This window comes from Zootoca vivipara, chromosome 5, assembly GCF_963506605.1.
Source record: "Zootoca vivipara chromosome 5, rZooViv1.1, whole genome shotgun sequence".
Taxonomy (NCBI): Eukaryota; Metazoa; Chordata; class Lepidosauria; order Squamata; family Lacertidae; genus Zootoca; species Zootoca vivipara.
Window position 1 is genome coordinate 81,383,525 of NC_083280.1, and position 6,498 is coordinate 81,390,022.

Below are 6,498 nucleotides of genomic sequence, written 5' to 3' on the forward strand. Positions count from 1 at the left end.
ACAGCGAGTTGTTTTGCAGTGTCTGTGCCATTGGGCTCGTTCAGGGTTAGGAAAACTTGTGGCCTTCCAAACTCCCGTCATCCCCAACCATTAGCCAAGCTGTATGTACATTAGACATATTGTTAAATGCCACCTCAGTCTCCGGGCAGTGACAGACTCCAGGGGTCCCAGAAGTCCGGTTTCCTTGGAATGCAAGTCAGCAGAGACTATTGTGTTTTCAGGATATATGGTTTTATTTACACATATATACAACCTGCGTGTAAGATGGGTAGTATTACAACACTACCCACCCTAGACCTTGCTTCCCTTTTAGGTTTTCAGGGGAGCCAAAGGTCCAGCACAGAACAAGACAAGGCATGTCTCTCTACAGATTCTAGCCAGCTTCCCTCCCCCGTCCCCCTCTCTCTCAAAAACAAACACCAGAGCCCCCAAGTGTCCATATTTTCCAGGGACAGTCCCAGATTTACAGAGCCCATCCTGGTTTCTGATTTGATCCTGGAATGTCCCACTTTTCCTTAGGATGTCCCTATTTTCATTGGAGAAGTGTCGGAGGGTGTGGAGTTATGCGACCCTCGAGCCAAGGAGATAAGTAACTATACAACCTTTAGAAGATATCTGAAGGCAGCCCTGTATACTTTTACTATGTTTTTATATATGTTGGCAGCTGCTCAGAGTGGCTGGGGAAACCCAGTCAGATGGGCAGCACATAAAATTATTATTATTGTTATTATTGAATAGGACGTCCCTATTTCCACCAGAGAAATGTTGGAGGGTATCTCTCTCACACACATACACAGATAATTTTCCTACATAGCAGTTAGGTGAGGGGGTGAAGGCCTGAGGGGAAAAGGTCAACCCATTTGTTTTTTAGCACAGGGCATTTTCTTTGTTTATGCTAAATCGTGGTACATACCTAGCCAGCCAAAGCCATTACCTTGACAAAGGGACTGGGCGGGTGGGCTGCACAGCCTTTCTGATTGGATTTACTGGATAAAGGATCACAGGCCTGGAAGGGATCCATAGATATCATCCAGGCAGACACCCCGCCCCAACTCAGAATATGAATGAAATTCCTAAAACCAAGAAATTATGTTCTCAACAATAGAGAATGATGTGTCAATGCTGAACTGATGTGCTGTGCAATGATTAGATTCATGCTAAAGACCAAGCACATTTTGACCCCCAAGGGGTCTTCCATAGTAATCAATGAATGTCTAGCACACAATGTTATCAGCAGAAGTTGGACATTTGGCTGAGATAGAATGATAAGGTGAGCTTGACCAATCATGGCTTTAGGATTACTATGCAAACATGATAAAGATGGCGATGAATAAGCTGACAGGAAAAGGCAGTATTTTTATACTACTGTGTTTCCCTGAAAATAAGACACTGTTTTATATTTATTTTTCCTCAAGAAGACACACTATGGCTTATTTTCAGGGGATGTCTTATTTTTTAATTACGTGTCCAGCCTTGCCTCTTCCTTGGCGCCCTCCCGAACTGTACCTATCACTATGTCTCATTTTCGGGGTATGGCTTATATTCCGCAAATGCGTAGAAATCCTGCTATGGCTTATTTTATGGGTATGTCTTCTTTTGGGGGGAAACAGGGTAGTACTCAATCGTGTGTGTGTGTGTGTGTGTGTGTACCATACTTTTCCGTACTTTTTTTTTTTTTTAAAAAAAACTCTAAAATAATGTTCAAAATCAGGGGGTCATCTTATACACGGATAGTGCAGAGGGGGGCGGGCGATAGGTTGCAGCCGTGAGCAGGAGCTTGCCAGCGGCGATTGGGTGGGTGATTGGTGGCTGCGGCAAGGGCTGCTGTGGATTGGCAGCGGTGGCGGCAGTTGGGTGTGCGCTTGCCCGCTGCTGGTGGCGAGTGGGCAGACACTTTATGGCTTCTGTGACGAGCGTTTGTCAGTCTGGCGAGTTATTTTCAGCATTCCCTCCCAAGAAAAGCTCAACAACTCTGGCCCATCTCCCCTCATTTTCTTAATTTGGAGTCCCCCAAAATAGGGGGGTCATCTTATACATAAGGGCATGTTATATATGGAAAAATACAGCACACACACACACACACACCCTGTATATAAAACCGCCATATATACTCAAGTATAAGCTGACCCGAATATAAGCCGAGGCACCTAATTTTACCTCAGAAAAACCTGTGAAAACTTATTAGAGTATAAGCTGAGGGTGGGAAATGCAGCAGCTACTGGTAAATTTCAAAAATAAAAATAAATACCATCCTATGCCTTTCCCAGGTGTCAGCGGCAGGGTGGGGGATAAGCGGTGAGGAAGGATCCCATCCTTGCCACTTCTCCCTCCCCACCGCCTCGCACAGAGCAGGCATAGGATGGGGGTTCTGAGAGTCGTAGCGCAGCGCTTCTCTGAACCCCCGGTCCTGTGCCTTTCTCCACCGCCGCCCGCCTCACTCGAATATAAGCCGAGGGTGGCTTTTTCGGCACATTTTGGGTGCTGAAAATGTAGGCTTATACTCGAGTATATATGGTACATACCCAATCGTGTGTGTGTATGTATTAGGGTGTCTTCCCGATTTCTGATTATCAGTGTCGGCTATCTATGTAAAGCTGAACTCAGGGACCGCTAACACACTTTTTTTGTCTATGCACAGCCCATAGCATGAACAGATGTTTGTAGAGGAAGACAGGGCTCTTGTGCCCCAGCATGTGTAAAGTGCGAATCCTAGCTTGTCATTACAGGGTGAGAAAACTGTACCTGCTGAAAATCTCTTTCCTACACAACCATTAAAGAGAAAGAAGCCCTGCCTTCCTTTGCAGCTGGTCACCATCAATGCCAAACACCAGCTTCTAGACCGGAGGAAACTCTGGCTTTCCAAACTCCCATTGGCTAACTCAGGCAGCAGTCAGAAATTATGAGAGTTAGAGTCCAATAGCATCCAGAGGACTACAGGTGCTGCTCCCCCAGCAGTGGCTGGCTGCTAGGGCCTGGTTGCTCGGCACTTTTCCTACATGCAGCTGCTCCCCACGATCTCCCCTTCTCCTCGCAGGCACCCTTCCGACAGAAGTGGAACAGGGAGTGACTCTTGAGCCAGACGCTGCCAGCCTGACCTACCTCGCAGGGTTGTTTGTTGATTAGGCGTATTTATAGCCTGCCCTTCATCATAATACATCTCGGCACAGGGTATAGTGTTGCAGGATAAAATGGGCGCAGAGAGAACCATATATCTGCCTTGCAGGTATATGTAAATAAGAAGAATAAGGTAAGCAGCTGTGGCACACCTGCTTCCCTTTCACTCAGCATCCTATAAAGGAGCTGGGGCTGCCAACCCCTTTTCTCAGGTCCTGCTTCTGTACCTTTAACAGCAACCTGCCATTTTTCTGGCCCCCAGCTGCACCATAATAAGAGCAGCAACTGCCAAGATTCTCTTTTCTACTCAGCTCTTGAAGGTAAAGAAACCCTTCCATTTTCTCTCTTTTGCAACTGAAGGGTATGTACACTTTTTGCCATTTTATGATCTTTGCAAACAAAATATGAATTTGCTGTTACTGATATCCAGTAGAATTGAGGGGTTGGGGTGGCAGTTGCTTAGCAACCATGTCCCCACTCTTTCAACACTTAACCAGGTAGCATAAAAATACTGGCTATCGTGTTAGGGTGATAGTCCCTTCACCTGCTGTCGTCTGGAAGGTATTACTGAATCTCAGATTTTGCTCAAACCTCTTATTCACATGATTTCACTAGTTTCTCAGAATAGTCCATATTAGGACTAAAGATACGAAGGAATGCTTTTGCTTTCCAGGCTTTTATTGTGCCAAAAATCTGTGGTGTTATTTTGAATTGAATACTTTTCTTGAGTTGCTCTTTAAAAACACCAGTGTGCTTTACTGCTATTATTATACTTGGACTCATGTGTGGGAAGATAATGCTTATTTAAACAGACACTCATAAAACTAAGAGAGGGTACAAAAAGGATGAAAATGGCCTTAAAATGTGCTGCAGAACAAACTCTGCCATTTGACTATTGAAGACACGTGAACACTTTTTGGTATAGTAAGCAAAGTCTCCTCTGGTGAAATGGGTTGTTCTGTTGTGCTTTGTAAAGGCAAGCATGTGGTTTTGAATCTGGGGCTCAGCCTCAATCTCTGTCTTGCACTCATTTGCCTGGGGAGTGATTTCTCCTTTATGAAAAGGCAGGTCAGATCAGAAGCCATTTTGCATGTGTAGACCCTTTAAAGGTAAAGGTAAAGGGACCCCTGACCATTAGGTCCAGTCGTGACCGACTCTGGGGTTGCGCGCTCATCTCACATTATTGGCCGAGGGAGCTGGCGTATAGCTTCCAGGTCATGTGGCCAGCATGACAAAGCCGTTTCTGGTGAACCAGAGCAGCACATGGAAACGCCGCGGTTCCTATTCATCTACTTGCATTTTGATGTGCTTTCAAACTGCTAGGTAGGCAGGAGCTGGGACCAAGCAACGGGAGCTCACCCCGTCACAGGGATTCGAACCGCTGACCTTCTGATCAGCAAGCCCTAGGCTCAGTGGTTTAACCACAGCACCACCTGGGTCCCTTTAACCTTCCCCAAATAAATTCAGACAAGACTCAAATTTTTGGTTTGGTTTTTGGCAGAATTTAGGCCACAACTTTATTGATTACAATCAAGTGAGTGGTTGCATAGACTCTGGTTCGACTAGCTCCCTGCACCCCAGGGCTGACCTAGGGCACACCATAGGTGAGCCTTGGGTGAACACCCGGGACAGTAGAAGGCGGGGTCATTACCAATCCACCAGCCAGATGTCTCCCTGGACTCAGGCATGGGCACAACCCCTCGCAGGCTTGACCAAACCATTGAGTCCCTGGATTCCTTTAACGGAATACCCTTCACATAGGGATGGGGAGAGCATTCCCCCATCCCTATCTCTTGAACCAGAGCCTATCTACAACCTTACAAGTTGTGACAATTTGCTATGTGGTAGGCAAAACCCAAATGGCACCAGCCAATCAGCCAAGTGGGGGAAATTCTTGCTGTGCCCTTGTCCCAATGCCAGACGACACACGACGGCATAGCAAGGTCATGCGTGCAAGCCCTAAATATAGGGAGAGGTGGGCGGGTGTTCCGATGCACCAAAAAGGAAGCTCAGGGACACGTGCATGGGCTTAAATAGAGGTCCCTCAATACAATTTCGCTGGCATCCCATTGGTCAAATTGCACCTAGCATTGAGGGATCTCCAATAGTGTGTTGTGGCCATCCAAACGTTCCCACCCACAACACAGGGTCTGGTTGCCAGGTCACACCGCAACATGTGCCCACTTGTTAGGGAGGACCCAATTTGTTACTGTGCACCCGCCGCAGCCCTCCAGTGACAACCATTTTATGGTAGTGCCAACAACAGTTTTTCTAAATGTGGCCCCAAAAAGATTGAAAACCCCTGCCATAGTGATTTCTATTTTAATGTGCTTTACCTGAGACTGCTGTTGAAGACTATTCAAAAATGTCAGCCTGTTTGTGGCATAGCTTTTGACTAATGCTGCTGCTCAAATGGAAAATAACACACACTTTTTGAGGTAGCTCTGCTGATACATAACTGGTATTGGGGTTAAATGGAAGGGACTCCACTGTTTTTGGACATTGGGCCCACCCCAAAAAGGGCTCGATCCCAGGAGCTCATGCTCCTGGGGACCACCATGCAAAATTGGGTTATGATACCTTAAGTGTCTGAATGTGTAGTGAACAAACGATTTTCCAAAATACTGTATATTGCAAATTAACAACACTTTCTGTTGCCAAATGCATTTTGAACATAGTGGCATGGGACATACGGTATCTCAGTTTTGTTTACATCCCTGTTTAAAGATGCCTGCGCTATTGTGTATTCTGGATCCATTCTGAAGCAGTAAACAATCTCTGCCACTGAAGAAGACTGTATGGCAAAATAGCAGCTGTATTTAAAATTGTAGGTTTTTTTTTAAGTCCCTATTTTTTTACATGTTGTTTTTGTTGTTGGGCTCCATCTCCCACCAGCCCCAGGCAGCATAGCCATTGATGATAGCCTATGGATGCTGCCCTGAGATCTCCTTGGAGAAAGGGTGGGGTAAAAGTACAACAGCAATAAATTGATACAGCAGTTGATTAACCATTTTAGTGAAGTGTAGTGGCCAAGAGATTCTTTCATATGCAAGAGGTCCCAGGTTCCGTCCCCAGCATTTCTAGGTAGGGAAAGATGCCACCCGGAAACACTTGAGATTTTATTCAGTGTAGAGCCATCATCGGTTTCCATGTGTTTATTTCAGCTCATAGTAAAAACAGCCAGTCATCCCGTGTCTTTGCCCTGCCCAGACCCTGGCTATATATACTTTTACACCATCAGTCACCTCTGATAGGCTGATTCAAAGTCCCCTACTGGAACCGGATTGGACAGCTCCTACGAGCCAATCAAGTTACTGCATTCTAGAATCCTACCTGCCTATTGTTCTGGGATCCAAGCTCGAGACATAACAGATTTGCTTCCAG